Source organism: Pantherophis guttatus, chromosome 3 (assembly GCF_059756535.1).
Source record: "Pantherophis guttatus breed Tessera chromosome 3, ASM5975653v1, whole genome shotgun sequence".
Classification (NCBI taxonomy): Eukaryota; Metazoa; Chordata; class Lepidosauria; order Squamata; family Colubridae; genus Pantherophis; species Pantherophis guttatus.
In genome coordinates, this window is record NC_142065.1 from 56837524 (window position 1) to 56855326 (window position 17803).

At 38.6% G+C, this 17803-nt stretch overlaps 1 long non-coding RNA gene across 1 annotated transcript; it reads left to right on the top strand.

Annotated features, from left to right (window-relative positions):
• Window positions 1-3474: 3474 nt before the first annotated feature.
• Window positions 3475-15409, top strand: LOC117664114 (uncharacterized). Its single transcript, XR_004590923.3, has 2 exons — window positions 3475-5862; window positions 15082-15409. It is a non-coding gene; the product is annotated as an uncharacterized LOC117664114 (long non-coding RNA).
• The last annotated feature ends 2394 nt before the right edge of the window (window positions 15410-17803 follow it).

A 17803-nucleotide genomic window follows, 5' to 3' on the forward strand; every position in this document is an offset into this window, starting at 1 on the left:
CGTAAAACTGAGATGAGTATAAGCAACAAAGCAAAGGCTGAACAGAAACACAAGATGAAAAGGCCTATTGGCTTACCACAATATAGGACAGTGATGGCTAACCTTTTTGCCGTCGAGTGCCAAAAGTGGGGGTCACGTGTGTGTGTGCCCACACCCATAATGTAATGCCACCTCATGCTCCCCCGTGCAAGTGTGCGTGCCCCCCGTGCTCCTCCAGCCCCCTGTGCGCATGCACGCATGACCCCCACACTCCCCTCGCCCTCCCCCTACACATGTGTGCGTGACCCCAATGGCCTGTTTTGGGCCTGGCAAGCCTCCCTGAAGCCTCCTGGAACCAAAACCGGGCTGTGGGGCGGGCACGCCGGACCCCCCCCCCGTGGCCTATTTTGGCGCAGGGGCACACCACTCCCCCCACTCCCCATGCATGCATGTGAGACCCCCTCCTGCCCCCGCGCATGCACACAAGACTCCTGTGAATGCACGTGAGTCTCCCGCATGCACTCCACCCCTGTGCCAGAGACCCGAAAACCAGCTGGCCGGCGGGAAGCATGCATGCATGCGCGGTGGAGCTGAGCTGGGTGATGGCTTGCGTGCCCGCAGAGAGGGCTCCGCATGCCACTGGTTTGCCATCACAGATATAGGGAGTCAGATGAAAACAAAATGTAGAAAAACGGTTGTACAGTGCAAATAAATTGGTTCCAACTACATTTTAAGAAATGTTGCTTATCATGTTTAAATATACTGCAAGGATGTATTTACAAGTAGATCAAACATTGGAAGACATTTTCTTAAAAAGCTTATCATAAAATGCATCTGGGAATCAACTCATTTTGAAAGTGATCTTTTTAATTTTTCTTTTTCTGCATAATTTCTAAGTAAAGTACATAAGATCAAGCTTGTGAAAATACATATGCTTTATTTACAACTGGTAAGGGGGTGCATCCTTTTTTAAAAAAAATATTTACTTCATTGGAAATTTTCCAATCAGATGAATTTTTGACGACTCAAATTCAATGCAACATGATTTGTAATTTCAAATGATATTGAGGCCTTTTTCCTCAGATAGATTCTAAGTTCTCTGTCAAACATGCTCCAGATGTGAAGTTATGTGTTCAGTTTGGTTGCTTCTTGTTTGGGATAAGTTTCCTTTTAAACTGGTATTTTTCAAATCAGCAACTTTAAGATGTGTGGACTTCAAGTCCCAGAATTCTCCAGCCAACCATCTTAAAATCCACACACCTTAAAATTGCTGAGTCTGAGAAACATTGATGTAAAGGACAGATTTTGAATTACGATATTAGAAGATAATTAAAAAGCATCAGTGGCATAGTAACTCTGTTAAAACCAACTGTACATGTCTAACTTTTCAGTCCAAAATTCCTTTTAAGCCTAAACAAATACATTTCTTAACCTTCCAAACCAGTAAGAAATTGAAAGAAAAAACTAGAACAAAAGAATAACCTGAACCTATCCACATTTTTGCCTTATGATAAACACAGGAGATGTGCAGATTTAATTAAACCAAACCTCTTCTGAAAATTTAAAAACAACTTTATCTGTTGCTTAGATCTGTCTCTGTTAATCTGTTATTCAAAATAAGATGAGCCAGCTAGCAGCTCATGGCAAAATTTTGTGTACAATAGAGATCTACCTATGATAGTTCTCCTCCCTTTCTGATCTACCTCAGTGTAAAACTAAATCATGTGAAGAGGTGTTAATGGACTATAATAGAGAAATCTCAAGACAGCAACTATGACTCATGGATAGGAATGCTTTGTGGCCCAGAGGTACAGCCTAATTTATTTAATTTCTTATACCTGAAGTGCCCCAGCCAGTAAAACCTACTAAAAGTTTAACCAGAACCAGAATAAATGCTACATGCTGACAGAATAGACCTAGGCATGTCTTATTCAGAGACATGCTATACCTGGAAAGTGGATACTGGACATCGTAAAAGTCCATTTTTGGCAGCATTGCTCCTAGAAAATTCTATCCTTGCCAGTTGTAGCATACATAAGTAGTCCTTGACTTACGACCACAATTGAGCCCAAAATTTATGTTGCTAAGTGAGAGGTTTGATAAGTGAATTTTGCCCCATTTTACGATTTTTCGTAAAATGTCGTACAATGTCATACAGTGAATCACTACAGTTGTTAAATTAGTAACATGGTGGTTAAGTGAATCTGGCTTCCCCATTTGACTTTGCTTGTCAGAAGGTCACAAAATATGATCACATGACCCTGGGACCCTGCAACCATCATAAATATGAACCAGTTGTCAAGCATTCAAATGTAAATCACATGACCATGGGGATTATGCAACAGTCATAAGTGTGAAAAACAGTCATAAGTCACTTTTTTCAGTGCCGTTGTAACTTTGAACTGAACGAATTGTAAGTTGAGGACTAACTGTATCTTATTTGCTGGTCAATGACCAAAATACAATGATTGACTGACATATTTCTTACACTATCTGTGGAAAATAGTTGTATAGTTTCTACATCCAGACAATTTTTGTTTGAAGCAGTGATGAGCTTTCAGGCTGATTTTGGTTTGTCTTCTGATATTTCAGGTGAATATAATTACACCACATTCTAAGATACTGCTTTTAGCAGTAAGGATTTTGCCTAATCAGCCAAGGTACAAATTTAACCCAATATTTCTTTATAGAAAAATATCTGTCAAGGGATATGTTCTTCATTTCTCAGGCACAGGCACTGCAGTTCAGAGAAGACAAGACATATCTGAGCAGTTTCAGATGTCCCACAAAATGGTTCAGAGGTTCCTAGTGTGAAAAAGCATCTCTCGCCACAATTTTCTCCCTAGGAACAAACTTTATATTTCTCAAGGTTATATATATTTACATTTCTCGCAAAAGATGCAGGGGAAGTGTTTACTTTACATTAAGAAAAACAGGTATTCCCTCTCCTGAATATGTTTTCCCTCAGCTACATTATCTGAAGATAATTTTTTGTTAGCAATCACATTTTTTTGCTGCATGCCCACAAGTATCACAGGAGCCCCGTATACAAATCACAAAGACTAAGCCAAAATCAAATAACTTATATGGTGTTTACAGGTGTTTTGTGAACTGGCCATCATCTTAAACCATCATATTTGCTTATTTTGTTTTAGGACATGGGAGTACAGAGCAAAGCTCGTTTCTTAATCCTGGCTCATGATCTAGCACATTGTTTGAATAAATTTCTGGCAAAGCACTAGGGTTGATGAGGAGACATATTAAGCTTGCCCAGGTTTTTAATCATGGTTTGCTAAAAAAGAACAAAAGTTCACAGAAATGTTAAACCAAGTAAACAAGTCACACTATGGTGTAGCACGTTATTTGAACTAAGCCAGTGTCTAGCATAGATAGCTACTACAATGAACTAGTGACAATTCTATGGCATCATAATAGCACTATCCATGATAAGTGTGTCTAAAGGTTGAATCATGGCAACTGGACCAAACTAAAGTTTGGACCGAGGTTTGGTCCAGGTGCCATGTTTCAACCTTTAGACAGCTTTGGCCTGGATGATTGAATTTTCATCGACATACCCATGATAAGTACTTTTCCTTTCACTTCTCATTACTCCACCCAAATCTCAAGAGAGGATAATGCTGCATTCTGTGGCACATAATTTAAAGTTAGTAATAAAGGATGAAGTTGCTGAAATGCTAGAGTTTCCAGCCTGTTTTCAGGCTGGTACAAACTTAGTACACCTGTTTTAAGTGAAAAACAAATGTCTTTGGTAATTTTAACATAATTTTTCACATGCATTTTCCTTTACACTTAAACAAGTGAATTGTATATGTACGGTATCCCAGTGTGATTCTTTAATTGCTTTGCCAAAATTATGAAAGTGTTATCTGTGTCACATGATTTAAAAAGAAAATGGCATTGTGTCAGTTAGTTTTTCTGGAGAATATCTACAGTACCCCATTTCAAAGATATATCAAAGATGCAAAAGGCTCCAAACCTGGATCTGTGTAAGGCATCACAGTTAATGCACAATGTTATTCAGAGTCCTTTTCAGTTTTTGATGCAATTTTGAGAAAATGGAAGTTGCCGAGTTCAGTTTACCACATAGAAATGGACTTGGATACTAGTACAGTTATACCAACGGATATCTCAGCATCATCTGTAGCAATCTACCCAACCCCATGCCCTCCAGATGTTTTGAAACCACCTTTCCTGAAACCTGCAAGCAGCAAAGCCATCCAGCTGGAGAAAGCTGAAATATAGAGTCCTATTGCTCATTAGTATTTAATCTTATTATAACATTTCTATCCACTGATGTCTTCATGTACCATTACATTATTTTAATTATACTTAATTGCAGAGTTACACAATTAAGAAAAAAATTGGAGAGGACAATCCATTGCTGTTCTACCTTTCACAGCTGCATTCCAGCTAGAAAGGCAAAGCTTAATTACAGGTGGAAATGAGCCTTATAGACAGTAAGAACATTACAGGGTTTCTAAACTCACAACAACGCAAAGAAACATTTGACAAAAAGAAACGTTTTATGACAATAAAAGTAGATAAAATGTTAAAAATTGAGGAATAATGTTTATTGCCATTCTATACTCAACAACTCTAATTCAAATAAAGTTAAAATTAAAATTAAAAAGAGTAAGACCTTGGAATTTTTTCAAAAACATTTTTCCCTAGATTTTAAGTACCTGATTTGCATTTTGAGGCTCAAAAGAGTTTTTAAAATAACAGCTTATGCTTTTAAGAATTACCGTATACTTTCTTCTGTGTTTTCTAGTTTTTTTTGAGTGGCATACTCTTGTGGTTTTGATATCAACAGAAGTGTATATATTTCATCCCTTACAGCAAAGCTATCTTTCCTCTATATCAATCCATTTTCTGTATGCAAATTATGTGGCATGCCATTATTTAAGAACTTAAAAGAAAATATATGTAGGAGGGGAAAAAAACAATTGTTCAAATGAATGCAGGATTGAAAGGTTCTAAGATTCGCTCATAACTTCAATGTACTTCAAAAAAGAATTCTATATATCAAGGTTTCATGTTGGCTGATTGTTAGGAAGTTGTCACTATCTACGTGAATTGTTCAGTTATCCTTTTCTGGCAACTGAATCTCACGAGGGACAGTAATTCCAGTACTACAATTAGAGAATTCTTGTGCTATGACTCCAGACCTATATTCTGGACAATTGGGGCCCTTCCCAATAGAACAAAATTTAAAGATGGCAAATGCAAAACAAGAGGACTTTCACCTGCTTTGTGACTGCAGTTTCTTAATATGATCAATTCCTAGCCAAGGTTACTTTTATACATTTTATATGGAACATTTTCCCAGTCCCATTTTAATTGGGCTAGAATGAATCACATTAAAAAATGATTGTCCAGAGAATTTGGTTTCTTAGAGAGAAAAATGCCATTTGAGCAGCTTTCCCTAGATTAATGAACTCTAGGGATATTGGACTTCACCTTCCAGAATTCCTATGCTAGCTGCAGTTGGGAATTGGACTGCACATCTTGAAAGGGCAAGGATCAGAGCAGAAAAATACTCAGTCCTATTTACTGCTTGGAGCTCTTCCTTCATTGCCATCTTGTTGTGCAGCTGGGAACTGATGTCAAGAAGAAAAAAGAGAAGGAGAAGGAAGGAAGGAAGAAATCTATGGGCTTTGCAAACCACCTACGTGGTGCTTATAAACAGGTTTTATTTGTTTGTTATGTAGTTTTCATGCTGGAGTGAGGCACTGAGTTTCTACAAGGGATCGCAGTTAATTGATGGTTCTTTTCTGCAAAGTTAGGAGCTGAGTTTCCTGGTACGGAGCAGTCAACAAACCTTGGCTTGTGCACCTTATACACTGGATTCTGATGATATTGGTATGTTTTTGTTTTGTTTTAATTAATCCTTCCTTGGTTTCTGCACCATTTTTTTCTGGATGAATTACAGTTCTTGTAGGAACTGTTACACCATTGGTGGCTGCAGTTTCAAGACAACCTCTTCCCTGTTGTTTTATCCCACTTTTAATAATACTCGTTAACCTAACCCAGTGGTAGGCAAACTTGGCTCTTTCACACCCTGTGGACTTCAACTCCTAGAATTCCTAAGACAGCTTGGCTGTCTTAGGAATTCTGGGAGTTGAAGTCCACAGGGTGTGAAAGAGCCAAGTTTGCCTACCACTGACCTAACCTATTGGTTCTATGAATGGTGCCTGCTTCCTCCTCTGAGAATCGTGTACTCTTTGCTATACATGAGTGGTAGTGAAATGACATAAAAGAACAGGTTTGGATTTTCACACTCCTAGGCAAGAGGTAAGGCAAAGAAAAGAACTTTCAACCTGCTGCAGAACTATAAACCACCTCCAGTGACACCTGGCCATTACAGAAGAAGACAGTGTAGGAGCTGGAAGACAGAGCAAGGTTGCTCCCACACAACTGAATGAGTAACATGCCTGGGTAATAACAGCATCCAAAAAGAAACTTACTTTAGCGGGTGTGGCCCAAATCTCAGGAGGCGAGGTGCACCTGTCCTTCTGGCAAAGCACCCCTGGAGAAAATGCCACAGAGAGGCTTGAAGAATATTTAGGAAAGCCAGGATTTGGAGCCCGGGGTGGGAAGGGCATAGTTTTTAAAGTTATCAAAGAATAACACACAAAAATAAGGTTAACAAATAGAAAATGGATATCAAATATAGTTTTGTCTTTGGAAACATCAGAATATTTTATTTGTAGGATCAGTTTGTTAGAAAAGATAGCTTAGTATATGGTTGATATATGCAAGTATGACCCAGTTTAAAAATCCTGTTTATTAGCTCTTTTAAATCTTTGATAGGGATAGGCTATGAGAACTGGGTTGTAAAAATCTGGTTGATCCATCAGATGGCAGCAAAGAAAATTCTAATGATCTTTACTGCCACCTCATGATCATCCAACATTTTGTAACTCAATTTGCTGGTCCTGCTTTAAGAAAATTGCCTTAAGGTAGACATTGTTAGAGGAGGAAATAGAAATTTGTTGGTCCTGTTTTAAGAAAATCCCCAAAAGGTAGCCATTTGCTAGAGGAGGAAGTAGACACTTCAGGGAAATGAAATGACATCAGAGGAGAACACCCTAATAAGACATCAGTTCAGATGTGGCTGATTTGCTATGGGGAGTTTCTATTTATATTGGATCTACAGTTAATTTGGTTTCCTCCAGAATCTGTTACTGGAAAGATTATGTCAAGATGATATACCAGTTTGTTATTTATTTGTTGGATATCACATTTTACAAATACAAACAACGTTCTCCTTTCTCCTGAACCATTGGAACTGTTTGTTGATACTTTTGCAAATCAGTGAGAGGGGAACCATACTTATTATCAGGAGACATTTTTATTAGGAACAAATTTCAGATTGCAACAGAACTGGATTGACCAAACTATATTTCATAAATCATGGAGGACCGTAGACAGGAAATGTTTGCTAGAGCACGTATCTGAGAGTTTTAAGTACAAGCTGCTTTCCTTAACATAGGTAATATGCACAATCCATGTTTGTTGTTGTTGTTAGTTGCAAAGTTGTGTCTGACTCATCACAACCCCATGGACAACTTTCCTCTAGGCCTTCCTGTCCTCTACCATCCCCCAGAGACCATTTAAGCTCACGCCGACTGCTTCAGTGACTCCATCCAGCCACCTCGTTCTCTGAATCCATGTTTAGAATTTAGTATACAATAATTCTTATATTCTTTTTTTCCCATGGGAACTTTTCTGGATCACAGTTTGGTACTACATACTTTATATATAATTGTTCCCATTAATTCAGACGATATTACTATGAGTTGAGAAATCAACTGATAATAGATAGAAGTTTGCAACTGATAACAGAGTTGTTGCATTCTCTGAAGAGGCAAATATGCAGCTGGGAAATTTTCTTGGTGTCAGCATTATTTATGGAGGTGCAGGTGGTGTTATATTCAGAAGTGCTTGATAGCTGAAAATATATCTAGAGGAAAAGATCTAGTCAATAATTGTACCTACTCAGGTTAGATTACAGTTCAGATATACCTGCCTTTGAAGACTGTTTGGAAATTCAAAATGATAAAAACACAGAGTAGCTGAAATAGTTGTAAAATCTAGATTTTCAGATTGTAGTACATCAATCCTGTACTTATGATTTCAGCAGCTGCTTAGTTATTTCTGGACCCCAGTTGGCCATTGAAGGCCTTCAGTGATATAGTATTTCTTCTTTCTGAACCTGCTAGCATAATAAGGTCAGTGTCCTATACTTGCTCTCTGGTGTCCATTAATAAATATTAAATTTTATTTTATTTATTATTGAATTTCTATACCGCCCTACTCCCGGAGGACTCAGGGCGGTGCACAGCCATGAAATAAAACACATAGATATACAAAATTTAAAATCGAATAAAATGAATTAAATAAATTTGGCTGAATTAATACCCATAATTTAAAATACCCATATTTTAAAATCCATTAAAAATTTAGAATTTACACTTAAAAGGAAGAAGATTTAGGCGAGGCCAGCTTGATGAAATAAAAGCGTCTTCAACTCGCGGCGGAAGGTGCGCAGATCCGGAATCCTCCGTATCTCTGGGGGGAGCTCATTCCAGATCGTCGGTGCCCCCACAGAGAAGGCTCTCCCCCTAGGGGCCGACAGCCAACATTGTTTGGCCGACGGCACCTGGAGGAGCCCCTCTCTGTGGGAGCGTACTGGTCGGTGGGAGGCTGTTGATGGTAGTAGGCGGTCCCGTAAGTAACCAGGTCCCAAGCCATGGAGCGCTTTAAAGGTGGTAACCAGAACCTTGAAGCGCACCCGGAAGACCACCGGGAGCCAGTGCAGCTCGCGCAGGAGAGGTGTTACATGGGAGCTCCATGTTGCTCCCATAACCACCCGCGCGGCCGCACTCTGCGCCAGTTGGAGCCTCCGGGTGCACCTCAAGGGGAGCCCCATGTAGAGAGCATTACAATAGTCCAGATGAGAGGTGACGAGGGCATGAGTGACTGTGCGTAACGAGTCCCGATCTATAAAGGGACGCAACTGGTGAATCAGGCGAACCTGATGAAAAATCCTCCCGGTCACGGCCATCAAGTGCTCTTCTAAAGACAGCCGTGAGTCCAGGAGGACGCCCAAGTTACGAGCCCTTTCCGTGGGGGCCAATGATTCGCCCCCAATAGCCAGCGATGGCGCCAGCTGACTATATCGGGACGTCGGAAACCACAGCCACTCGGTCTTGGATGGGTTGAGCCTGAGCCCGTTTCTCCCCATCCAGATCTGTACGGCCTCCAGGCACTGGGACATCACTTCAAGGGCATCGTTGGGGTGGTCAATGATCAATGAGTCTTTCCAATGGTTACTATGGTTGATTTTAGAAGAATAACATCATATATTGAATATTAACTATGATATTTTATTTTTTTTCTGAAAAACACTTATGTGAGAGCAATAGAGCCTAAAAAAAAAGCTTAGTAGTTATTGAATAGTGTTTGATTGGGAGAGGATAATGAAAAAGATTTACTTCCTGGATTTCAGATTATAACATCAGTAATTTATTTCAAAGCATTACATCAGCAAATAGGGGACTCTAAGTGTACAAGTATTGTTTAATCCTTATCTTAGTTGAAGACATCTAAGATAAATATTTCCATTCCCATCAAAAAGTCCTGTTAACATTTATTATATACCTGAGATGTTCAAATGATTTATCTTACTGGGCCTTACCTTCCTTCAAATCACTCATGCTCAAAAGAAGAATTAGACTATAGATTATGGGGGCCCTAAAATGAAAGAGCAGATCTCTCACATCAGGTTTTAGCATATTCATATGTTGCCACATAAATCACATGTTTCTATGACTCTGAGAAGCCTTTTGCACCAGCATTTATTTTATTTTTCATACTTATATGCCGCCCTTCTCCCAAAGGACTCGGGGCAGCTCACAGAAATTAAAACAATAAAAACAATGAAATAGCTGCTAAAATAATCAATTAAAATCTCCCAATTAAAATCACCCATCAGATCAGCAAATTTGTTGGAAAAGCCATGTCTTCAGGTCACGGCGGAAAGAGCAGAGGTTGGGGGCCATCTGGAGCCCCGTGGGTAACCCATTCTAGAGCGTCGGTGCGCCCACAGAGAATGCCCTCATCCTGGGCGCCACCAGCTGACATTGTCTGGCCGATGGCACCCGGAGGAGGACAGTCCTATGTGAGCGCACAGGGCGGTGGGAGGCAGGCAAGAGGTGGTCCTGCAAGTACCCCTGGCCCATGCCATGTAGGGCTCTATAAGTAAGTACCAGCACTTTGGATCAAGAGTGTTCCAAGTTTCAACTGAAAAAAAAAACACGCAAGACACAATTCTGCAAATTCATATAGTTGATTCTGACCAATATTTGGGTCATAGTTAGGAAAATTATCCCAAATGATGTCTGGCCCCCAAACCCACCAAAATAATAGAATCAAACCTGGCCTATATGTGAAGCCCTTAACAAATTGATCTAGTCTACAGATGGGCCCTGCTGGGTTTACTTAGTAACTGTGGGGAACAATAGCACCCCCTAGAAATTCTGGATAATGGGGTCCTGATGTCATTTTAATTTCCCACAATGCTTCATATTAACTGTGGTTTCTTCATACATTTCATTAAACCATCTTGTGATTGACTTGGTTTTGGTTTAATGTTACATGCAAACTCGGGTAACTGTTCAGTCAGCAAATCACATGTTTGCATAACAATGTGAAATGAGCTTTAGGCAGGGGCAGTGCGATAAATTAACACTGTGATAAAGCTAGGTATCTAACTCTGCTTGGATTCTGGACCAGGCAGGCATGGAGTAGGCCTCTTCAGTGGCCTGTTCAGATTCTGAGATATTGGTTGTTGCCCAAGGATACTGGCTATTGACAGGAGCCTTCTCCGATCAATCCCGAATCCATAGAATATTAATACCAAAATGTATACATAAATTAGTGGCATTTTAACCATATCACAATACTGTACAGGTAAAGCCAAAACTATCTGCTAATATTAGGCAAATATACAAACAATCTATATGACATGAACTAGACTCTATTTAAATCAAGTATTTTATAATCAATGACTGGGTTTACAGTGACTCTAAGTCATATGACTTGCAGAAGTTTAGTCTTTCTAGTTTGCAAACAAGAATTTATGGATTGGTGTGAACAGGTCATCACTCAGTAGAATATATGAACCTAATCAATATCAAGACCATTTTCCAAACTATACTTCACTCCTGCTGTCTTCTTCATCACCCAACCACCACCCTGTAATTGAAGCTGCATTTGAATGTTCCACATCCTATGTCAACATTATCCCATTTCACAAGTGCTCTTGAAAGGGACTTATATATACAAGGGGCATCAGACTCATTTCCAAGAAATGGAAACACATTTCCAAAGAATATCGAACACAGACTCATTTCCAAGAAAATATGAGGAGTCGAACAAAAAGCTCTTAGCACATACATATATCTAACAAAAGGCTTTTATTTTAGTTTTTAGCCTGCTACCTGCTTCTCCAGAAATTTAGTGTCTATAAGGAAGAACTGAGGGATGCAGTGGCTCAGTGACTAAGACGCTGAGCTTGTCAATCAAAAGATCTGTTGTTCAGTGGTTCGAATCCCTAGTGCCGCATAACGGAGTGAGCTCCCATTACTTGTCCCAGCTTCTGCCAACCTAGCAGTTCAAAAGCACATAAAAAATTCTGTTTTAAAAATAAATTCAAAAAAAATTCAAAAAAAAAAAGCACGTAAAAAATGCAAGTAGAAAAATAGGGACCACCTTTGATGAGAAGGTAACAGCATTCCGTGCACCTTTGGCATTTAGTCATGCTGGCCACATGACCACAGAGATGTCTTTGGACAGTGCTGGCTCTTCGGCTTTGAAACAGAGATGAGCACCACCCCCTAGAGTCGGGAACGACTAGCACATATGTGCAAGGGGAACCTTTACCTTTACCTAAGGAAGGACTGTATGTATGAATAAATTCTAGTACACATGCAAACAAACATGAATCCCAGAGGTTAAGCCATTATCTTCCAACCCAAATATTTCTGAATGTGTTTGAGTTGCTGTTATTCCAAAATTATACCTTTATCTACAGAGAGATAAAGTATTTTAATAAGCATTCTTAAATTTTAAAAAAGGAAACTATTATGGTCAGTTTACCAGTACACCCTTTTCTGGAGACAATGCAAGCTATCTTAACCATTTATAGAGTAAATGATACAGCCTGTAGTTAGCAGAGAAGAGCTCTCAGTCATATATAATTAGGGAATGGAGGAGACAATCGGGCAGCAATCCCAAATTTACAAAAATCTCCACTGTCTACCATATGTGGGCCTGTTTTAGGCGAAGGCTGTTTTAATGGCCCTTGAACCAGACTGCAAAACCCATTCCCCATGGATGTCCTGCCCCAAATGTCTTATAGTTTGAATGGAAAACCTCCCTTCTCGTATTTTATCCATGCCTTTTGCCTACCGATAAATCAGACTGTTGTGTTGTTATATTATGTTTTTTTTTATTATTGCTGTTAGCTGCCCAGAGTTATGTTTCACAATGGGGTGGATATATACATCTTTTAACATAAAGCTCAGTGAGATTTACTTCTGTGTACAGACTCTATACTGCTAAGGAGTCCAAAAGATATTTAAACCAGAAAATGAGGTTAGTAGTTTCTAGGATCTTCCTGCCTTTTTGTATAGGGATAACAGCCAACTAAGCAGCAATCTGTATAGTGCTCGTTGAGCGCTATATAAGTATAAGTATATTGAATATAAGTATATTGAGTTGTGAAGTTCCCCAAGTGGGTTTTAGTTATGGGTACTAATGTTTGGGGCTCCCAGCTCATTTTCCCGCTCTCTTCGTTAATGTTGTAAGCGTTTTAATTTTAACAACTTCTACTTCTGGTAGGGAGCACAAGGACAGCCTCCAGAATCATCTTGCTTTCTAAGAACACCTTGATGCCACATAATTCCCTTAAGGTTTGCAAAAAGAAAATGAAGCACAGTCAAAGGTTGCCGGCTAGTTCTTTGCTTGTAAATTTTTTCTCATCAATCTAGAAAAAATAAAAATGAACTGGGGGTTAAGAGCAAGTATTTTGGGGCCACTGCACTTGCCAGTTTTTCTTTTGGGAATGTGGTATTTTGTGATTGGTCATAATGGCTATGGCAACTTTTAAGTTAATTGGTCATCCCCTCCTCACGGCAACTATTTTCTCTCAAAACATCAACTGAGTCCTAAACTAGGCGGACCTCTGATTTTTGCTCATAAGATTATATCCGTTCATGGAGATCAGTGATCTGTGAGACTCTGACTAAACACGAGACCTTTGGACATTTAATTTCCATGAATTTCTTCCCAGGACAATATAGCTTGTAGGAAGGTAAAGGTTGTTTGCCCCTTCTCCCATTTTCCAGAACTTGACAGTTGAGGTTGTGAACTTGAGAGTACTGTAAAGAGAAACCTATTCAGAAAAAAAGTTGCCACGTTTTGTATTGGTGACTAAAACCTAAGCTGACAAAACAGGTCTGCCTGCTGGTATTACTCACTTGCCTGTGCATGTATGAGAGAACACTGTGGCCCCACAACTTTGCCTTAAACCTGGGTACCTGCATTAATCTAGATTAAAATTAATTATATTGACCTACTTGAAAATCGCCAAAAGGTCAGATCCCTGCGAGACAGAATATGGGGCCTTCCAATGAACATTAACTAGGAAATACTTTTACAATAGAAATGGATTGTTTATGGAGACTGTAGTCACTTGCAGCTGAATTTAGAACAAATTTATTTCAAATGCTAAAATGTATTTGCTTTAAATATCTAAGAATAGACTAAGTTAATAGTGTTATTGGTTTCGTTGCCTGTCAGCATAGTTTGAACGCAGAAAATGTCATATTGGGCTAAAAAGGTAAAAATTAGGAAAATTGGGTGTAATATAGTTTTTCAAAGCTTTATTTAAAATTATTATTTAGACCAGAGGTCCCCAAACTCCTCAACTCATTGACCCATTCATGAAATTTCATTGGCCCCCAAACATTTATTAGATGACAAGAATTTAATAAGTATTATTTTAATAGTACTACAAATAACAACAACAACAGCAGCAATATTGACCTCTTGATAATCCCATCAACCCTTGGAGACCAATACTGACCACTTTGGAGAATATTGATTTAGACTGTTCAGTTTCTGTATTTATATCTGTGATTGTACCAGTTTCTCCATTTAACATAATAGAAGTACATGGAAGTTTTCAAATTTCAGAAAAGAGTGTTGAGTATTAAATAGAATTAAACTCTTATATCTATCTATCTATCTATCTATCTATCTATCTATCTATCTATCTATCTATCTATCTATCTATCTATCTATCTATCTATCTTCTATCTATCTATCTATCATCCACCCACCCACCCATCCATCCGATTTATGGAGCTGCCCATTTCATAGCAGCAAATCTGGATACAAGCGACAGAATGTGACTCCTTATTTACAATCCAATATAAAACAGATTACTATCATATTTTGCTCACTGTCCAGTAAGCTTCAACCCTTTGGAAAAGATGTGATGGGGGAGCTTTTTCCTTTTTTCTTCCTAGCTGTTCAATTTTTTCCTTTTTTCACATTCCATCTTCTGTATTGTTCTTTGGATTTCACATTCAGAAGCCTTTCTTATCTTTAACAGCAGACCTTGTGGCTTAGTCACACCAACAAACTGGAACAAGAATTACCACATTGTGTTTGAGAGTAGTTGTTTTCCAGTTAGAAACAAGATCCATTAATTAAGAGGGAGAGAAATTTTCTTAGGAATGAAAATCAGACTTCGACTGATTTAGCCAGACAAGTAGAAACATAGAAAGTATCTGTTTTTAGACATGTGTGTACAATACGAGAAACACTCTTTTATGTAAAGCTAGCATTCAGTTTATATAGAATGCTTTATTGGATTGTTCTCTCTGTGTGCGTGTTTGTATGTGTTACTGTACAAATTCATGGTGTGACTCATATTTCATGCGTTTTTTAAAACTGGAATTTTCAAGTTTTGAACTCTTAACTAGAACTCTCTCTTTTTCATTGCAGTAGTATTTACTACAATCAAATCAACATTATTCAGTTTGTGAGTCTGTGGTGTTGTTTGGACTTCGCAAACAAGGGAGTGTGTGAGTCATGTTGATTCTGAAGTCATGTCCTGCTTTCACTTCCCAAAACTCATGAAGCATGCAGAAGAAAATTAAAAAATGGTGGGTGGCTTAAAGAATTCCTTTCCATCCTGCCCTTTCCTGGACCACAGACTCCTTTTATGAGACGGTGCTTTTTCTAGCACAGGTGACATCATGACAGATTTTTTTTTCTTGTGATTTGAATAAAATGTCCTTTATTCAGTAAAAACGGTTACATTTTCAAACAATCTTTCTTGGCTCACATTCCTTTTTATTCTTCAGGCCTTAACCCTGATGGCTTATAACTTGTTCAGAGAAATAAAAGATTGTACTCCTTTTTGTAGTATATGAAGTTCTAATTGTACCAGCTTTAATTTCAAATCAACTTTGTGATTCTTTGCCATACTTTGCTGGTTGGCCTGTAGGTAAGGAACATACACCTGTTTTGATTGAGGGTAGAAAACTAAGGGCACTTTCTCTGGTCCTTTAAAAATGAAGCATATATGGAATATAGGTTGCACGAGGGCGACTGACATTTATTTCTTGTTCCTCAAAACTTATTATCTGTATTTATGATCTTGTTCAATCAATGGGCTTTACAAAGTACTTAACTTTAGCTTAAGTTCCATGTTTGCTCTCAGTGTTATCCTCGCATCAACTTGAATGATTCACCACCAGTCCTTTCTTAATCTATCCACTTGCCACTAACAGAAAGGTAGCCTCAACTTAGATTAGTAAATGGCTAGCTAAATCTGGGCTGAGATTTAAAAGCTTTATAATACCTATATACTCTGTGTGTGTATATATGTGTGTGTATGTATGTATGCGTGTACACACACACACACACACACACACACACAAATATATATTCACTGAAAAAAGTGATTTATGACCATTTTTCACAGTCATGACGTTTGCAACATTCCCATAATCATATGCACAAAATTCAGATGCTTGGCAACTAGTTCCCATTTATGGCGGTTGCAGTGTCCAAAGATCATGTGATGCCCTTTCGCGATCTTCTGACAAGCAAAGTCAATGGGGAAGCCAAATTCAGTTAATAACGAGGCTACTAACTTATCAACTGCAGTGATTCACTTAACAATTGAGGCAAGGAAGGTTGTAAAATGGGGCAAAACTCACTTAACAAATGTCTCACTTAACAATAGAAATTTTGGGCTCAATTGTGGTTGTAAGTTGAGGAGTGTGTGTGTGTGTATGTGTGTGTAAAGAGAGCTGAGTTTTGCCAGCTGTGTCTTGTTGGTTCTGTCAACATTGTGGGCTTCACACATTTTCTATTGTTTCTGTCAAAAAGGGTCTTGTGTTTTTGTAATTTTTCCCCCTGCTTTTATTAATATTTATCTATTATGCCACTCAAACATTTCTTATAGTTCATTCTGGCTCTAGGGACATCTGTGGGCTACTTCCAAATACTACCATGCACAAGGTTAGAACAGGACATGATACTAGCCTAGGCAATTTGTTTGCCACACTAGATAAGGACAGAACTTGCTCATCATTAATTGCCTCCTTTTTGCTCAACCACACAACGTTCCTCTGTGTATGTACCCTGACAGATGGAGTATTTTGAATATGAGTTTAGTGGCCTTTCAGTAGAGGTTTTAGTTGGACATTTTGACAGCAGCTAAACATTGTTCCAAGTACTCACTTGTGTTCGTTTTCAGGACAGTAATTGGTGACTGTTTCCCCCCAGAAAGTAACTCCTGGTGGAAGGGGAAACCATCAATTGCTTTCCTTAACTTGTCTTGCTTTAAAATAATAAAGGTAGCATCAGTTGCCATGTTTCTTACTGTAACAAAAATAATGTAGTGTCAGCAACACACTTTATACTAGTATACTTTTCTATCAGCTCAAAGACTGATGGACAGTTCTTTCACATGGCCATCTAGTTTGGACCAAAAATACTGCTAACTAAAAAGAGCTATATGAGAAAGTTATCGTTCACTGAATCAGAGCATTATTTAATCTACCCCAATTTTTTGTGCATTGTGGCTTCCCACAGGTTTTCTCAGCCTTGTAGGGAGAGATGCCAAAAATTAAGGCTGGGATTTTCTGCATGCAAATGCTCTCTACCTGAGCTCTGATGCTTCCTATATAACAAAACAATCTCTTTATGATATCTACACTTGTTCTCCTTGCTAGGTGCGAGTCATTTTATACATTCTTTAATGAAATGTTGGATATTTTGTCAGTACTACAATATATTCCCCAGAGCAAGTGCAGTTGAAAGACCTGAGTGATCCATAATTATGTTTTACTATTGAGGTTCCTAGTTTATAGCAGCTATGGAGTGACTGCTAAATGAATAAAGGGGAGTGGTCTTTATAAGAGGCATTTGTTGCAGCAAAGAAATGATGGTAGAATAAAAAAAGGAAAAAAGAAAAACTGAACATGAAGCTAACTGTATTAGATAATTCAAGATTTTTGAATGAATAATAGTACTGCAGTATCAGGTATTCCTAGAAAATTATTGACTCTATTCATAGTGAACCCTCATATGGATTAAATAGCCTTATAAAGTAGTTGTCTGTAGGATTGCTAGGAAGTACAGTTAGATAGCTGATGCCAGGTGCTGACTGGGGCCAATTATATAATACATAATTGTTCCTTTCCAGACCACT